Source organism: Rhinopithecus roxellana, chromosome 10 (assembly GCF_007565055.1).
Source record: "Rhinopithecus roxellana isolate Shanxi Qingling chromosome 10, ASM756505v1, whole genome shotgun sequence".
Taxonomy (NCBI): Eukaryota; Metazoa; Chordata; class Mammalia; order Primates; family Cercopithecidae; genus Rhinopithecus; species Rhinopithecus roxellana.
This window is the reverse complement of record NC_044558.1, coordinates 3,106,681-3,123,929: the sequence shown is the minus strand read 5'-3', so window position 1 is coordinate 3,123,929 and position 17,249 is coordinate 3,106,681.

Genomic DNA, 17,249 nt, shown 5'->3' with positions numbered 1-17,249 from the left:
CTTACACTTCTGTGCCCACCACAGCAGCCCATAGAGAATGCTCAGGAACTGCCAACTTGATGGTTTGCTTGTTGGCCCCAGACTCTGTACCACAAGGGCCTTCACAAGAGCAAAGGGTGTCTCCCTTGTCTCCAATCCCAGCACCTGGCAAGATGCTTAGCACCCAGGAGATGTCCAGCAAATGTTTGCTGAGTTCACGTAAAAAAATGGACAGGAGTCCAGCGGCCCTGGATGCAGGCAGACTTCCCCACTGTGTGAGCCCCCAAGAGAGGAACCATTAACCCTGGCTGGCACAGCATACCCCAAGTCCCTTTGAGCCCCTGCTCTACCCCTCTCCTCTGGGAAAGGTTGTTAAATGAAATGCAGAATCTGTTGCCCGAGATTCACTGGGGGGGACTCCTTTCCTACCTAAGGTCCCATCCAGCCAAAGGTGAAATAAAGCCAATACGTGATGTATCTGTGCAAGGAACACTGAGATGTCAGTTACGGCCAGGTCTTGGTCTCCAAGCAAGTGTCCCCTCCCAGTCCTAACACTCAGGTACATTCAGCTGCTCCCAAAAGGTTATCACAGGTGAGGGCAAAGCTCATTCCAACTCACTTCAGTGAAGTACTATGAAACGGTAAAACCCACTGCATGAACAAAAGCAGGCCCAGGACCCTCAGAGGCAAGTAGAGGAGGGAGTATTAGGATCACCCCTGGCTGAATTGAATTGCCCCTCCAAACAAAGCCCTTCTAGTCCAGGAACAGAGAACCCCAGCTCCCCAGGAGCAGGGATCAGTCAGTCCTGCATCTTCCTCCCACAACTGAGCCAGCTCTCCTTCCAAAGGCCATACCTTCCCCTGCAATGAGGGCTGCGGGTATCTCCAAGGTCCCTGGGAAACTCAGCCGCTGGACAATGGTGCCGCCCACCCTAGGCCATGCTCCCAGCTGCTGCAAAGGCTCTATCAGGTCTGCTACAGCTCTGGACTGTCTTGCTGTTAAGTAGCCCGGGGGCTATGGAGTCCCCACTGCTGGGGAAGATAAAGTCCAAGCTGTGACATCCACCAACCACCCTCCCTTTCCCACCACAATAGCTGTGAGCTGCCACAACAGGGGATTGGCCTCCTTTTAATTACCAAAAGGGAACAATGAAAGGAAATGGTATTAGAAGTACCTCCAAGCTGATAAAGCTTTGTAGAGTTTGGAGGGAGACCTCCTGGCAGCTGCCTTAATGAACTGCCTTGCCCTCCCCAAACACCCCCCCCACCTCTACACCCCCACACTTGATCCCTGGTCTTCCTAGAGTGCCCCACCTGTGCGGGATAACCAGGAATGCTGGTTGCCTCAGGGCAGGCTGATACAGGCTGGGGTTGGGGGGGGAGTCACACCAGAACAACACAGCTTCCTGATCCAGCTTCCAGGGCTGGGCTCCAGGGAAGTTGGGAAAAACACCTCAACCTGAGCCAATTTTGCTGCTGTGTTTGGAGGAAGGGGAGCACTAACACTTCCTATGCACCCCAGGTAGGAAGGATCTGGTCCTGGCCCTGACAAAAACAGTCCACTTGGGTCCTGGCCAGGGTTGAATGGACCAGTTAAAGATGAAGGTCTTGGCCACAAGCCTACGCCTTTGTAAAATGGTGAAAGTGGGGAGCGATGGTTTGAGTCTAATACTTCTACTGTTTCTACATTCTAATAATTCTAATTCTCAAGGACGCTTCCAGCCACTTCTGGTACCCTGCCCTTATATACACACACACATTCTTCCCAGCCTCCCATTCCCAAAAGCCTAATTCTCAACATCATCTGCTAAACTAATTCCTACTAAAATAACTGATGAAATGGGCAGGGGTGGGGGGGAAGGTGACTCTCGTGCTGGGATTCCAGGCACTGAGACGAGCACCCTGAGGCATGTCTGGGTATGGAAGACCTCCTCACTGCTTCTCTATGATACCCCCCCTGCCCTAAGACTGAGAAACCACTAGGTTCCAACCTCCTTCCTTCCCACATACCTCACACTCCACCACTCCCTTTACCGCCCCAGAAGACAAAGATGCACACTCCCAAGGAAGAAAAATGGCACAATAGGCAGAATCAGCATGAGACAGTAGAAAAGGCCATTGAAGGGCTGGGCACGGTGACTCACGCCTGTAATCCCAGCACATTGGGAGGCCAAGGCAGGTGATCACGAGGTCAGATCAAGATCATCCTGGCTAACATGGTGAAACTCCATCTCTACTAAAAATACAAAAAATTAGCCAGGCGTGGTGGTGCATGCCTGTAGTCCCAGCTACTCAGGAGGCCGAGGCAGGAGAATGGTGCGAACCCACAAGGCGGAGCTTGCAGTGAGCCGAGATCGCACCACTGCACTCCAGCCTGGGTGACAGAGTGAGACTCCGTCTCAAGAAAAAAAAAAAAAAAAGGCCATCAGGATTTTCCACTTCTCGTTTTTTAAAAAAACTAATCTGAAAATCCTCTCATTACAAATATCTTTACATGCTGTGTTAAATACAATATTCTTTAAATGCACAGTTGATCTGGGAGGAAAGTAAGGAATATCTTCAAGGGTCAATGAGAAAGAGGAGCCTAAATGAGCATGAGGCAAGGTAGGCCCATGGGTGGCCTAGCGTAGGCCAGTCTGGGAACCCTCCAGACTGGAGGCTGCACATTGCAAGAATGGGCAGTTCAACTATGGGCCTCACTCAGAGGGAGAGCTAGAACGGAGATCCCTGCATAAAGCTGAAACTTTGAAGGGAAACATCTTCCAAACGGTGGACCAGGAAAAAAACCCATCCCCCAACGTAGAAGATAAGGAAGTTTGCCTGTCTCCACCTGTTTCGTTTGGGGAGGGGAAATTAAGTCTTTAGAATTTTCCTTTTTTTTTGAGATGGAGTCTTGCACTGTCCACCAGGCTGGAGTGCAGTGGCACGATCATGGCTCACTGCAACCTCCACCTCCCAGCTTCAAGCAATTCTCCTGCCTCAGCCTCCCAAGTAGCTGGGATTACAGGCGCCCACCACCATACCCAGCTAATTTTTTGTATTTTTAGTAGAGAAAGGGTTCCACTATGTTGGTCAGTCTGGTCTCAAACTCCTGATCTCATCATCCTCCTGCCTCCACCTCCCAAAGTGCTGGGATTACAGGTGTGAGCCACCGCGCCCGGTCTAGAATTTTCATCCTTTGCACTCATGCAAATAAAGTTCTCTTGAGGATGAATTCAAAAATCACAAATTTTTCAACACTTGAGAAAACAATCTACCATGAGCAAGAATTAGATCCCTAAGAATTTCAGATAATAAAATGATCAGAGAAAGATAAAAAAAAAATAGTGTTTAAAATTATAATAGAGGCTAGACACGGTGGTTCATGTCTGTAATTCCAGCACTTTGGAAGGCTGAGATGGGATAATCGCTTGAGACCAGGAGTTCAAGACCAGCCTGGACAACACAGGAAGACCCTGTCTTTACAAAGAATAAACTTTAAGGCAGGGCACAGTGGCTCACAGCAGGCAGATCATGAGGTCAATAGATCAAGACCATCCTGGCCAACATGGTGAAACCCCATCTCTACTAAAAACACAAAAATTAGCTGGGCATGGTGGCAGGCACCTGTAGTCCCAGCTACTCTGGAGGCTGAGGCAGGAGAATCTCTTGAACTCGGGAGACGGAGGTTGCAGTGAGCCAATATCGTACCACTGCACTCCAGCCTGGTGACCGAGCCACTCTTGTCAAAAAAAAAACAAAAACAAAAAAAAAAAGAACAGAAGGAAAACTTGAAAAAGAACTTTAAGGCCAGACGTGGAGACTCACACCTGTAATCCCAACACTTTGGGAGGCAGAGGCAAGAGGATTGTCTGTGCTCAGGCATGTGACACTAGCCTACACAACACAGCGAGGCCCCATCTCTACAAAAAATAAAAATAAAAAATCAGCTGGGCCTGGTGGTGCATGCCTGTGGTCCCAGCTACTCAGGAGGCTGAGGTAGGAGGGAGGACCCCTATGGAGCCCAGGAGGTCAAGACTGCAGTGAGCCATAATCGTGCACTCCAGCCTAGCCAACAGAGTGAGATCCTGTCCCAAAAAAAAAAAAGTAACTTTAAGAAATGTATATAGTAAATTAACTGAAAACTCAAACACACCAGATATTTTTGGGAAAAAAAGCTGAGAAGTGGTTCTAAAGAAATTATTGAAATATGGAGACAAAAAAATGGAGGAGCAGCCAGGCATGGTGGCTCATGCCTGTAATCCCAGCACTTTGGGAAGCTGAGGCCAGCAGATCACTTGAGGTCAGGAGTTCAAGACCAGCCTGGGCAACATGTAGAAATCCCGTCTCTACCTGGTGTGGTAGTACATGCCTGTAATTCCAGCTATTCAAAAGGCTGAGGCAGGAGAATTGCTTGAACCCAGGAGGCAGAGGTTGCAGTGAGCCAAGATCACACCACTGCGCTCCAGCCTGCGTGACAGAGTGAGACTCCATCTCAAAAAAATAAAAAAAATTAAAAAAATTGAAAATGGAGGAGGAATTAAGAAACATGACAGAATTAGAAGATAAAAAGAAGTGCTGAGAGAACAAGTCCATTCGTGGATAATTCTATATGCACTGTCTTAGTCTGAAGTCCCAGAAGCAGACCCTGAGTATTTTAGTGTAGATAACTGATTTGGGAGGGCAGGAAGCATCAGCAGGGAAGTGGGAATGTGATATGAGGCAGGGAAAGCAGCCAATAAAAGATGTTTATTATGCCAGTCACCGAGTGGACAATGAAGCTTCCTTGTGGAGGAAAGTCTGGAAAAATGTAAGGTCCATGCCTCCGAATCTTCTCAGTCTTGGGTCAGGGAACAGAGGAGTTTCTACACTTACTCATTCCTGTCAAGTTATTGCCAGGGCTGCTTCAGGAGGCATTCAGCCCTCAACACTTCTGGCCCTCAGGCACAAAGGGGCAGACACTGGCAGTCTAGAAGAAACTGGAAGAGTTGGGGTCAGAGGGCCGTGGGAGGGGGACTGTAACATCTGGTCTACCTATAAATTATTGTTCAGAATTGAGGGAACATAACTTTTTTTTTTTTTTCCAGAAAAAGAGTGGGTTTAACATTAACAGTCCTTTCTGAAAAAACTACTAAAGAAGGTACTTCAGGGAGAAAAACCATTTTTTGTTGTTTCTGAGACAGGGTCTCTGTCACCCAGGGTGGAGTGCAGTGACAGTCACATCTCACTGCAGCCTCAATCTGGGCTCAAGCAATCCTCCCACCTCAGCCTCCCTAGTAGCTGGGACTATGGGCATGCACCACCATACCTGGCTAATTTTTGTATTTTTTGGTAGAGACAGGGTTCTGCCATGTTACCGAGGCTGGTCTCGAACTCCTAGAGCTCCTGGGCTCAAACAATCTTCCTGCCTCCGCCTCTCAGGATTACAGGTGTGAGCCACCTCACCCTGCCAGGAAGAAAATTCGGCCTAGAAACAAGATGCCAAAAGAAAAGGTAAATAAAATAGTAAATATGAGGGTAAATATAACCAGGCAGTGATTATATTGTTATGCCCAGACCGATTATTCCCCGAAGAAGACCACCAGAGTCCAGAGTCAAAGCCAAGTGGCAAGGATCTTTAATGCAAGTTCGAACTTGGTCCCTCCGTTCTACAACATACAAGAGGGCCCTGAACAATGCGTGCGCTTGCTTTTTATAGCTCGAGGTAAACAGGACTTGTCAGGTTACAGAGGAACAAGGCATTTCTCTAGGCTACAGCATTACAATTGGTTTACATTTTAAGTTATACTTTTAGCAGCCTTCTTATTGGTTCCTGCGCTTTTACAAACGGTTGTAACCTTATCGGAGCTTCTCCAGGTGTTGTTTTTCTTCTAAAGTTGAGATATATGGAGGAATGTGTTTGTGTCGGGCCCAGGAAGTGGAGGCATATGGGGGGATGTGATGTGTCGGGCTCAAGGCTGTGATATATGGAGGAATGTGTTTGTGTCGGGCCCAGGAAGTGGAGGCATATGGGGGGATGTGATGTGTCGGGCTCAAGGCTGTGATGTATGGAGGAATGTGTTTGTGTCGGGCCCAGGAAGTGGAGGTATATGGGGGGATGTGATGTGTCGGGCTCAAGGCTGTGATGTATGGAGGAATGTGTTTGTGTCGGGCCCAGGAAGTGGAGGCATATGGGGGGATGTGATGTGTCGGGCTCAAGGCTGTGATGTACGGAGGAATGTGTTTGTGTCGGGCCCAGGAAGTGGAGGCATATGGGGGGATGTGATGTGTCGGGCTCAAGGCTGTGATGTATGGAGGAATGTGTTTGTGTCGGGCCCAGGAAGTGGAGGCATATGGGGGGATGTGATGTGTCGGGCTCAAGGCTGTGATGTATGGAGGAATGTGTTTGTGTCGGGCCCAGGAAGTGGAGGCATATGGGGGGATGTGATGTGTCGGGCTCAAGGCTGTGATGTACGGAGGAATGTGTTTGTGTCGGGCCCAGGAAGTGGAGGCATATGGGGGGATGTGATGTGTCGGGCTCAAGGCTGTGATGTACGGAGGAATGTGTTTGTGTCGGGCCCAGGAAGTGGAGGCATATGGGGGGATGTGATGTGTCGGGCTCAAGGCTGTGATGTACGGAGGAATGTGTTTGTGTCGGGCCCAGGAAGTGGAGGCATATGGGGGGATGTGATGTGTCGGGCTCAAGGCTGTGATGTACGGAGGAATGTGTTTGTGTCGGGCCCAGGAAGTGGAGGCATATGGGGGGATGTGATGTGTCGGGCTCAAGGCTGTGATGTATGGAGGAATGTGTTTGTGTCGGGCCCAGGAAGTGGAGGCATATGGGGGGATGTGATGTGTCGGGCTCAAGGCTGTGATGTATGGAGGAATGTGTTTGTGTCGGGCCCAGGAAGTGGAGGCATATGGGGGGATGTGATGTGTCGGGCTCAAGGCTGTGATGTATGGAGGAATGTGTTTGTGTCGGGCCCAGGAAGTGGAGGCATATGGGGGGATGTGATGTGTCGGGCTCAAGGCTGTGATGTATGGAGGAATGTGTTTGTGTCGGGCCCAGGAAGTGGAGGCATATGGGGGGATGTGATGTGTCGGGCTCAAGGCTGTGATGTACGGAGGAATGTGTTTGTGTCGGGCCCAGGAAGTGGAGGCATATGGGGGGATGTGATGTGTCGGGCTCAAGGCTGTGATGTACGGAGGAATGTGTTTGTGTCGGGCCCAGGAAGTGGAGGCATATGGGGGGATGTGATGTGTCGGGCTCAAGGCTGTGATGTACGGAGGAATGTGTTTGTGTCGGGCCCAGGAAGTGGAGGCATATGGGGGGATGTGATGTGTCGGGCTCAAGGCTGTGATGTACGGAGGAATGTGTTTGTGTCGGGCCCAGGAAGTGGAGGCATATGGGGGGATGTGATGTGTCGGGCTCAAGGCTGTGATGTATGGAGGAATGTGTTTGTGTCGGGCCCAGGAAGTGGAGGCATATGGGGGGATGTGATGTGTCGGGCTCAAGGCTGTGATGTATGGAGGAATGTGTTTGTGTCGGGCCCAGGAAGTGGAGGCATATGGGGGGATGTGATGTGTCGGGCTCAAGGCTGTGATGTATGGAGGAATGTGTTTGTGTCGGGCCCAGGAAGTGGAGGCATATGGGGGGATGTGATGTGTCGGGCTCAAGGCTGTGATGTATGGAGGAATGTGTTTGTGTCGGGCCCAGGAAGTGGAGGCATATGGGGGGATGTGATGTGTCGGGCTCAAGGCTGTGATATAGGGAGGAATGTGTTCTTTCAATATAAAATAACAACGGTAATGATAAGTTGGAGAGTTTTTAAAAATTAGATAGAACGAAAATACCAGATAGCAACAACATGTAAGACAGGAGTGAAAGTGTATTAAGATCCTTGTATTGCTCAGAAGGAAGAAAGAGGTCGTGATCACTTTAGACTTTGTAAAGGCTACACTGCATAGTAAAATTTTACAGAAAGCTACTCAAAGAATAGAATTGAATATGTCTTCCAAACCTATCAGAAAAAAACCAACAAAATTTTTAAAACTAGATTGATCTAGGAGAAAAATGGAGAAAGCAAGACAAATGGTATAAAATACAATAGCACAAAAAATTCATACAGATCAATAATCGATAGTAAAAAGGTAGACATTATCAAATCCGATTTGTTAAAAAGGCACGCGGCTGAGGCAGGAGAATGGCGTAAACCCATGAGGCAGAGCTTGCAGTGAGCTGAGGTCTCGCCACTGCACTCCAGCCTGGGCGACAGAGCGAGACTCCGTCTCAAAAAAAAAAAAAAGGCACGCAATCCAGCAATGTTCAAGAGACAGTCCTAAAATATAAAGACACAAAAGACCATAAGGAAAGGAAAGGTAAGTGATGACCAAGGAAAAGCATTTTATACCACTATCACACACACTGGACCTTAAGATCAAAGTCATCATTAGCACCAAAGAGTAGAAAAAGGTGATATAAAGATCAATGCACCAGGAAAACAGAATCTATAGATTTATGTATTTAATAATATAAGCTTAAAATTTATTTTTAAAAAATGATTATAAAGCAGGAAAGCTTTCAGTTTTGTAAAAGTCAACAACACCCATTTATGGAAAACAAGTAAACAAAACACTTAAGTAACCTATAAAAAGAAGGGAAGGTCCTTGTTGGCCTGAGACACAGAGCGTATTTCATCCTTAAGGTAAAATGGAAGCCACTTTCCCTTTAAAACCCAGAACAAGGCTGGGCACGGTGGCTCACGCCTGTAATCTCAGAACTCTGGGAGGCTGAGGCCTGCGGATCATGAGGTCAAGAGATTTAGACCACCCTGGCCAACATGGTGAAACCCCATCTCTATTAAAAGTACAAAAATTAGCTGGGCATGGCGGTGCACGCCTGTAGTCCCAGCTTCCAGGGAGGCTGACGCAGAAAAGTTACTTGAACATGCAAGCATTTCCCCCCCCCCACCCGACAGTCTCGCTGTGTCGCCAGGCTGGAGTACAATGGTGTTAGCCAGAATGGTGTCTCTTCATTGGGTTTTCTTTTATGTCTTGCGACAAAGATTTATGATTTTCACCACAGTTTCACGGTGTTAGCCAGGATGGTCTCCATCTCCTGACCTCGTGACCTGCCCGCCTCGGCCTCCCAAAGTATTGGGGGATTACAGGCATGAGCCACTGCACCCGACCAACAAGCATGTTCAATGTCATCACTGCCAGTCAATGTTGGATCAGATGCCCAGGCCAGCACAGTAAGAAAAGAGGTGGAAATATGAGGTATGTAGCTTAGGAAAAAGCAAAATAGTTATTATTTGAAGATATGAATGTCTACACAGAAAAATTCAAAAAATCTTAAGAGTTCAGAAGTTTGCTACAAGATTCCTTTTTAAAATTTATTATGTTCCTGGCTGGGCGCGGTGGCTCACGCCTGTAATCCCAACACTTTGGGAGGCCGAGGCAGGCGGATCACCTGAGGTCAGGAGTTTGAGATCAACCTGGCCAACATGGTGAAACCCCGTCTCTACTAAAAATACAAAAATCAGCCAGGCATGGTGGCAAGCACCTATAATCCCAGCTACTTGGGAGGCTGAGGTGACAGAATCGCTTGAAGGTGGTTATAGTGAGCCGAGATCGCACCACTGCACTCCAGCCTGGGTGACAGAGTGAGACTCTGTCCCCCCCAAAAAAAAAAAAAAAAAAAAATTATGTTCTTATATAATTACAAAATATAATCTTTGAAGTGACCCTATTAGTCAAGTAGCAATTACTGCAGATACCTAAGAATAAACAGACCAGGCGTGGTGGCTCACTTATAATCCCAGCACTTTGGGAGGCCAAGGTGGTTGGATCACTTGAGGTCGGGAGTTTGGGACCAGCCTGGCCAACACGGTGAAACCCTGTCTCTACTGAAAATACAAAAAATTAGCCAGATGTGGTGGCACATGCCTGTAATCCCATCTACTAGGGAGGCTGAGGCAGGAGAATCGTTTGAACCAGAGGCAGAGGTTTCAGTGAGCCGAGATCATGCCTGGGCAACAGAGCAAGACTCTCCAAAAAAAAAAAAAAAAAAACCTATCCAATAACATTATGGAGAAAATCATAAATCTTGTCTCAAGACATAAAAGAAAACCCAATGAAGAGACACTATTCTGGCTAACATGGTGAAACCCCATCTCTACTAAAAATACAAAGAAAAATTAGCCAGGTGTGGTGGTGGGTGTCTGTAGTCCCAGCTATTCGGGAGGCTGAGGCAGAAGAATGGCGTGAACCCGGGATGCGGAGCTTGCAGTGAGCCCAGATCACACCACTGCACTCCAGCCTGGGCGACAGAGCTAGACTCCATCTCAAAAAAAAAAAAAAAATAGAAAAAGAAATGGGCCAATGACCCAATGGCAACAAAGTGTGATATATGGAAAGGCAATCCACAGAAAAGGAGGAAACGCAGGTGGCCAGCAAACATACCAAAACCAGGTTGGGTGTGCTGACTCATACCTGTAATCCCAGCACTTTGCAACGCTGAAGCAGCGGGATCACCCGAGGTCAGGAGTTTGAGACCAGCCTGATCAACATGGTGAAACCCCTACTAAAAATATAAAAATTAACCAGGAGTAGTGGCACACCTGTGGTAGCAGCTACTCGGGAGACTGAGGCAGGAGAATCACTTGAACCCAGAAGGCGAAGATTGCAGTGAGTCAACATCGCACCATTGCCCTCCAGCCTGGGAACAAGACCAAAACTCCATCTCAAAAAAAAAAAAAAAAAAAAAAAAAAAACACCAAAACCCATTCAACTCCACTGGTCATCAGGGAAATCTAAATAAAACCACAAGTAGTTATCCACTTTTCAGAAAGCCAAGGATGAGGGGCTCCTGAAATTCCTATATGTTCCTGAGGACAAGAGATAAAGCACTTTGGAGAAATTGTGGAAATATCTATAAAATTTAAAGATGCTCCTCCCCATAGCCCTGCAACTGCACTCCTAGGCATATCCCCTAGAGAAACTTTCATGCATGTGCACCAACCAGTATGCACAGAATGTTTACCGTAGCAGTGTCTGCAGTCACAAAGATGTGTAAACAACCAGACTAAATATACTTCAACAGATGAATAAATTGTGGTACGTTCATCCGGTGAAATGGCAATTAAAAATAAATCTAGTTTACATGTATCACCATGGAAAAACCCCCAAAATAATGGTAAGCAAAAAACAAAAGCAAGCATCAGCGGTTATGTACCATTTATGGAAAAGTAAAGACCACATTAAATAAAACTATGTATTATTGTTTACAAAGATGTTTAATCGGCCAAGAATGGTGACTCACACCTGTAATCTCAGCACTTTGGGAGGCCAAGGCAAGTAGGATCGCTTGAAGCCAAGAGTTCAAGACCAACCTGGGTAACATATGGAGACCCCCATCTTTATGAATAAAAACAAAAAACTAGCCGGGTGTGGTGGCGCACATCTCTAGTTCCAGCTACTCCAGAGGCTAAGGTAAGAGGATCACTTGAGCCTGGCACAGTTTGAGGCTGCAGTGAGCCATAATCATGCCACTGTACAATAGTCTGTCTCAAAAAATAAGTAAATATGTTTACTTATAGTAAAAGAAACATGCACGTGGAGTGATAACCTCTAAATTCAGGATACTAGTTATCTCTGGGGAAGAAGAGAGAAGATGGAACCCAGAGAGTGGGACCCAGGGGGCCACACCTCTCTGTAAATATTTTAATTATTTCAAAAATATAAAGTAAATATGCAAAGTGTTAAGATGCAGCAAGCTGGCTAGAACATGGGTGTTTTTGTATTATTCTCTCTAGTTTTCTCTGCGGTTGAAAGTTTCACTTAAAAGATAAGCTCTGAAGCCAAATGATGTGGAAATGTTGGCTTTGCCTTACAAATAGGGTGACCAACATCCATGTACATAAATCTTCACACACACTGCCCGTTTCCTTGAAACAAATTCCTAGAAGTAAAAGAAATGGCTCAAAGGGTACAAAAATTAAGCCTTTTATATACCCTCCCAAGAACTGTACCAATTTACCCTTCCATAGCATTATTATTTTTTATTACAGATTTGGTAACGTAAGTGGCAAAAACTATTATAAATACTCATTCCTTTCGTTACTGGAAGAACATTTTCTAACATTGCCCATGTGTATTTCTTCTCTTGTGAATTTCTTGTTCGTGTCTTATAATTCATTTTTAACTGAGATGCTTATCTATATTGATCTATAAAAACTCTTAAAATGTTAGTTTTTTTCTCACATTAATATGTGAATTTTTTTTCAGTTCCTCAGTTACCTTTAATATTTATTGATGAGGGCTTTTTTGGTTCTTGTTTGACGTACAGGCGTTTGGGGAATCATCTCATTCTTTCTTTTTTTGAGATGGGAGTCTTACTCTGTCGCCCAGGCTGGAGTGCATTGGTGAGATCTCGCCTCACTGCAAGCTCCACTTCCCAGGTTCACACCATTCTCCGGCCTCAGCCTCCCGAGTAGCTGGGACTACAGGCGCCTGCCACCATGCCTGACTAATTTTTTGTATTTTTAGAAGAGACTGGGTTTCACCATGTTAGCCAGGATGGTCTCCATCTCCTGACATCGTGATCCACCCGCCCTGGCCTCCCAAAGTGCTGGGATTATAGGCGTGAGCCACCGTGTCTGGCCTCGCTCTTTTTCTAGGGGATGAGGTAACGCAGGTGGCAAGATAAAAGTGGAAAACAGGCTGGGCGCGGTGGCTCAAGCCTGTAATCCCAGCACTTTGGGAGGCCGAGACGGGCAGATCACGAGGTCAGGAGATCGAGACCATCCTGGCTAACACGGTGAAACCCGGTCTCTACTAAAAAAAAAAAAATACAAAAAAACTAGCCAGGCGAGGTGGCAGGCGCCTGTAGTCCCAGCTACTGGGGAGGCTGAGGCAGGAGAATGGCGTAAACCCGGGAGGCGGAGCTTTTAGTGAGCTGAGATCCAGCCATTGCACTCCAGCCTGGGCGACAGAGCGAGGCTCCGTCTCAAAAAAAAAAAAAAAAAAAAAGTGGAAAACAGTATACAAAAGATACACAGTGAAGTCAACTCTCCCTCCTGATGAATGACCAATCCTCCCAGTTTGCCCTGAACTGGGGAACTCACACTAACACTGGGACAGCTCTTGGCACACTGGGACAGTTAGTCACCCTTCTAGCCACCTGGTTCCCTTCTCAGCAGCAATATTCTTACCAGTTTCTTAAATAGCCTTCAAAGATATTACATATTACAAGAGTTTTAAACATTTATTTTCAAATCAATTGTAGAGAATATGAATATCAATCCACAAACTTGCATTTGCAAGAAATGTCTATCACTTTACTTTTTTGGAAATGAAGTCTCACTCTGTCACCCAGGCTGGAGAGCAATGGCACCATTTTGGCTCATTACAACCTTCGCCTCAAGAGTTCAAGCGATTCTCCTGTCTCAGCCTCCTGAGTAGCTGGGATTACAGGCGCCCACCACCAAACCCGACTAAAATTTCGTATTTTTAGTAAAAATGGGGTTTCACCACGTTAACCAGGCTGGTCTCAAACTCCTGACCTCAAGTGATCCACCTGCCTCAGCCTCCGAAAGTGCTGGGATTACAGGTGTGAGCCACCATGCCCGGCCCACTTTAAAAATCACTACAGGTGTGAGCCACCACGCCCGGCCCACTTTAATTAAAAATCACTACAGCTGTGAGCCACCACGCCCGGCCCACTTTAATTAAAAATCACTACAGCTGTGAGCCACCACGCCCGGCCCACTTTAATTAAAAATCACTACAGCTGTGAGCCACCACGCCCGGCCCACTTTAATTAAAAATCACTACAGCTGTGAGCCACCACGCCCGGCCCACTTTAATTAAAAATCACTACAGCTGTGAGCCACCACGCCCGGCCCACTTTAATTAAAAATCACTACAGCTGTGAGCCACCACGCCCGGCCCACTTTAATTAAAAATCACTACAGCTGTGAGCCACCACGCCCGGCCCACTTTAATTAAAAATCACTACAGGTGTGAGCCACCATGCCAGGCCCACTTTAATTAAAAATCACCACCTTCTCTTCATTTTTTTTGAGATGGAGTCTCGCTTCGTCCAGCCTGGAGTGCTGTAGCACTATCTCTGCTCAGTGCAAATCACCTCCTGGGTTCAAGTGATTCTCCTGTGTCAGCCTCCCAGGTAGCTAGGATTACAGGCATGTGCCACCACACCCAGCGAATTTTTGTACTTTTTAATAAAGACTGGGTTTTACCATGTTGGCCAAGCTGGTCTTGAACTCCTGACCTCAAGTAGTCCACCCACCTCGGCCTCCCAAAGTGCTTGGATTACAGGCGTGAGCCACCGTGCCTGGCCTAAGGATCTAATGATCTTGGATGATCTATTTTGCCATCCTTAATTACATGTTCATATGTTAACAAAAGAACCCAGGAGGTTACCGGGTGCTCAGGAAACAAAGTCAAGGGCCTGAAATATTCACCCCATCCCACTTGCTGCTTCCTTCTTCCCAACCACATTGTGACTCCTTTACTGACCAGCAGCCCAGCGACTTTCCTCTGCTATGGCATACAAGCTCTGCTTCAGTTCCATCATGAGCACCAAAGCACCAAAGGCCAGATGGGAGCAGCCCAGGTGTGGGGACACCACAGGAGGAAGGCTCCAGGGCGAGGAGGAAGACCTCAGGGCAAGGAAGAGCCCCAGTAGCCTGTCTCCTTCCCTTTACAATGAACCGTTTTTCTTCTCCAACCTCCCATCAATCAGCATGTCTCCGAAATTGGTGGGTTCTTAGTCTGCCCGACTTCAAAAATGAAGCTGCAGACGCCGGCGGGGTGTTACAGTTTTTAAAGACAGTATGTCTGGAGTTTGTTCCTTCAGGCGTTCAAATGGGTCTGGAGCTTATTCTGGTGGGTTCATGGTCTCACCGACAGGAGTGAAGCTGCAGACTTTCACGGTGTGTGTTACAGCTCTATAAAGACGGCTTAGGAGAATGGCGTAAACCCGGGAGGCGGAGCTTGCAGTGAGCTGAAATCCGGCCACTGCACTCCAGCCCGGGCGACAGAGCGAGACTCCGTCTCAAAAAAGGAAAAAAAAAAGACGGCTTACCTGGAGTTGTTTGTTCTTCCCGGTGGGTTCGTGGTCTCGCTGGTTTCAGGAGTAAAGCAGCAGACCTTCACGGTGAGCGTCATAGCTCAAAAAGGCAGCGTGGATCCAAACAGTGAGCATCAGAAAGAATAAACAGTAAAGAACAAAATAATAAAATCTCCACGTTGCAAAAACGGACCAGAAGAGGTTACCTCAGGTTGCCTCGGGCAGCCTGCTTTTATTCCCTTATCTGGCCCCACCCACATCCTGCTGATTGGTCCGTTTCACAGAGAGCTGATTGGCCCATTTTGACAGTGCTAATTGGTGTGTTTACAATCCTTTAGCTAGACACAGAGTGTTAGAAAAGTTCTCCAAGTCCCCACTAGGTTAACTAGATACAGAGTACTGATTGGTGTATTTACAAACCCTGGGCTAGACACAGGGTGCTGGTTACAATCCCTTAGCTAGACATAAATGTTCTCCAAGTCCCCAGTAGATTCAGGAGCCCAGCTGGCTTCACCTAGGGGATCCCGCACTGGGGCTGCAAGTGGAGCTGCCAGCCAGTCAGGAGCAGCCCCTGCACTTCTCAGCCCTTGGGCGGTCGATGGGACCAGGCGCCACGGAGCAGGGGGCGGCGCCCATGGGAGGATACTGAGGCTCAGACAGGGTAAGGGCCTTGCCTAGGATCACACTGCTACCAAAGGCAGCCAGCATCTGAACCTATCTGATTGCAAAGTCTGGGTTTTCTCCACTATACCTGTAACTCTTCCTAAGCCCTTTCTTCTTTCCTTCTTCCCTTCACCACCCCGCCTTTTCTTGCCTTTAAATCACTTCTGGGTGTCTCTGTGGCCCTCTCATCTTTTCGTGCATTTTTCTTTTTTCCTTTTTTTTTTTTTTATTTTTGAGACGGAGTCTCGCTCTGTTGCCCAGGCTGGAGTGCAGTGGCGCAATCTTGGCTCACTGCAAGCTCTACCTCCTGGGTTCACGCCATTCTCTCACCTTAGCCTCCCGAGTAGCTGGGACTACAGGCGCCTGCCACCACGCCCAGCTAATTTTGTGTTTTTGTATTTTTAGTAGAGATGGAGTTTCACCGTGTTAGCCAGGATGGTCTCGATCTCCTGACCTCATGATCTGCCCGCCTCGGCCTCCCAAAGTGCTGGGATTATGGGCGTGAGCCACTGCTCCCTGCCTTTTCATGCATTTTTCTGTTTGTCTTATCTCCTCCAGTCTGAGCTCTCCCTAGAACAAGACCTTGCCTTACTCATCTCTGTACCTTCCAAAGTGCTCTGTCTGGAGCATAGCACATGGTAAGTGCTCCATAAATGTTTGTTGAAATCCCTGCTAATAGAACAATGATGTGGGTTAATTAGCATATAATATTAAAATGTAGTTACAGAACTGAAACTGCTGATTTTAAAAAATTGCTCAGTACCCGAGGAAGTTGTTGTCTGCTCTCCAAATCGTCAGCACAAAAGACAGCACTCGTCACTGTGGTTGGGGAAATTGCACAGTGAAAGTCACAGGATGGCTCTGCAAGGTGGCAGGGACACCAGACTGCGGTCACATTCCCATGTCGTATTCTGTGCCCGTAACTTGTATGACACTCTGGCACTATTTCTAAATAGCACTCAAGTGTGTCTATTTTATCAGAGTATAACACACTTGGCTGGAATGTTAAGATTACTTTCTCTGAATACAGGCGAACAGAGATGAATGCGGTTGGAATCCTGCCCCCAAGGACTCCTGATCTCCTAGGAAGAAAGCTGCATAAATCCACCATGGCAGAGGAGTGCACACCGCTGCAGGGAGGCACAGAGGCCGCGGGCACAGGCTGCAGAGTGACCGACTTTCCAACCCTTTCCACCACTCAGCACGCCGAGAATTGCAGTCATCCCAAGTACTATTTTCTTCGGAAAACTGGAAGTCAGAGGCCAAGCCATCAAGTTTTACATTTGACAGTTTAAGCCTAGTAATTGTAATCAATATTTTATATATTATGCAACTGATTAATTAATAAATATGAAAATCATCCAAGGAAGTTTTTCTGACGGTATTTTCTTTTTTTTTTTTTTTTTGAGACGGAGTCTCGCTCTGTCGCCCAGGCTGGAGTGCAGTGGCCGGATCTCAGCTCACTGCAAGCTCCGCCTCCCGGTTTACGCCATTCTCCTGCCTCAGCCTCCCGAGTAGCTGGGACTACAGGTGCCTGCCACCTCGCCCGGCTAGT